The 1,823-nt window shown below is 37.8% G+C and overlaps 1 long non-coding RNA gene across 1 annotated transcript in view; it reads right to left on the bottom strand.

Moving 5' to 3' along the window:
• The window catches only part of LOC106519946 (uncharacterized), a 4,330-nt gene extending 3,671 nt beyond the window's left edge, over positions 1 to 659 (bottom strand). The window contains exon 1 of the long non-coding RNA XR_001310494.1: positions 462 to 659. This is a non-coding gene — a long non-coding RNA (uncharacterized LOC106519946). The remainder of the gene's footprint in view (positions 1 to 461) is intronic.
• Positions 660 to 1,823: the final 1,164 nt, after the last annotated feature.

The following is a 1,823-nucleotide window of genomic DNA, read 5'->3' as shown; positions in this document are numbered from 1 at the left end:
AACACTGCTCAGCTCTCCTCTTCAGTTAGCTCTTTGTGTGTGTGTGTGTGTGTGTGTGTGTGTGTGAGTGTGTGAGAGACCCCTGAAATGTCTCATTAGCTATATCATTAAGGAGACAGCTGGAAGGGGCTGCAGACAGCTGGCGTGGGGCAGCAGAGGCAGGATTAGACAGTGTTCGGTGAGAGGGGGTCCGTTCATATCTCAGGTTGTGTTTTGGATCGTAACCCCCCCCCCCACACACACACACACACACACCCCGCCTTTTTACACTCCTGCTGTTTCTACACCTTTATTTGGACCGATGTTAAAAACAAAAATGAACCAACTCTAAATTTTTCTTTAACCGGTTGTTTGAAAGAGGCCCACGTCCAGGACCAGAGACAAGATGTCCAACATGGACATGGACACATTTTGGGTTTTAAATCTCAGAAGTGAGCCCGGTTCCTCCCACGTCTCCTTACTGTTAACGTCTGGTGTCCAAGACATGAACGACTGGACGGACATCTGTGGACAGTCCCACTGTCTGCAGCACCGCTCCCTCTCTCTGGACCAGGCTCCTCAGGTTCCAGGTCCAACCAGCTGCAGGAAAACCAGTCAGAAATATAAAKGATTAAATTCCACTTTTATTTCATTAGAACATTCTTATAAAACCATAAACAACACCTTACAACAATATAAACATTTTTATCAAGCAGCTAATAAATCTGTGCAACTTCAGCTTTTTAAGTTTTACATTCAATTTCTGATAAAACTATTTAATAAAAGTTGGTAAAATACATTATTGCAATTATAAAGAATATTTATTGATATTTTTACTTGATGCACAGAACAGTTTTTTTTGTTTTTTGCTTTCAAGCATTTTTTGACGAGCTAAAACCTGCTACAAGTAGCAAAATGCCAGTTAAAATCTAAATGTTGCAGTAGTATTTATGTATGCATCTTTCTAAAAGATAAATATAGCAAAATGCTAGCTAACCATAGCAAACGGCCAATTAAAAAGGAGCAAAGCACAACTAAAATGAAAAGTAGCCAAACCATAACTAGAAGCATAAAGTAGAAAAAATGCTGCCTGAAAAGAACWGAACTGAACGTATAAAATGGCAGATAAAAGCTAAATGTAGCAAATTAGCTACAAGTATCAAAGTGGTAGCTAGAAATGTGGCAAAMGATTAGCTATAACAATAAAAGCATTAGCTAAAATGTTGAAGTAGCAAAATGGTAGCAAGAAGCTAAAACAAAAATATTAGCTCAAACTGAATGTAGCTAAAAGCAGCAGAAGGCAAGCTGCAAGCTAAAAGGACCAAATAAAAGATTGTAAGCGGAGAATAGAAAAAGGCTAACTAAAATCTCAAACTGTTTATTACTTATGGCTTCAAACAGTTCTGTTTTTTTTATTTAGGGTCACCAGTCAGCTGCTCTTGACCTTTAGCCTTTAGATATTTTCAGCTACTTGTTAGCTTTTTGCAGCTTTTAGTTAATACAGTAGCTACTTTTGGGCTTCAGCTGGCATTTTGCTTTCCTTACTTTTAGCTAGTCTTTTGCTACTTTTAACTTGTACCGTTATGCTACGTTTAGACACAATTCTTCTACTTTTAGCAAACCTTTTGATAATTTGAGCTTTTAGCTACTCATTTGCTACTTTTATATTTTAGCTATTCTTTTGCTACTTTGAACTACCAAATGGTGACTTTCAGCTTTTAGCTAGATTTTTTATTATGGCTTTAAGTAGTTCAGCCTTTTTTTTTTTTTTTTTTTGAGTCACCAGTCAGCTACTCTTGGCCTTTAGATCAGTGGTTCCCAAAGTTGGGGTCGGGACCCAAAGT

This window comes from Austrofundulus limnaeus, unplaced genomic scaffold (assembly GCF_001266775.1).
Source record: "Austrofundulus limnaeus strain Quisiro unplaced genomic scaffold, Austrofundulus_limnaeus-1.0 Scaffold85, whole genome shotgun sequence".
Taxonomy (NCBI): Eukaryota; Metazoa; Chordata; class Actinopteri; order Cyprinodontiformes; family Rivulidae; genus Austrofundulus; species Austrofundulus limnaeus.
This window is presented reverse-complemented; position numbering and strand designations above follow the sequence as displayed.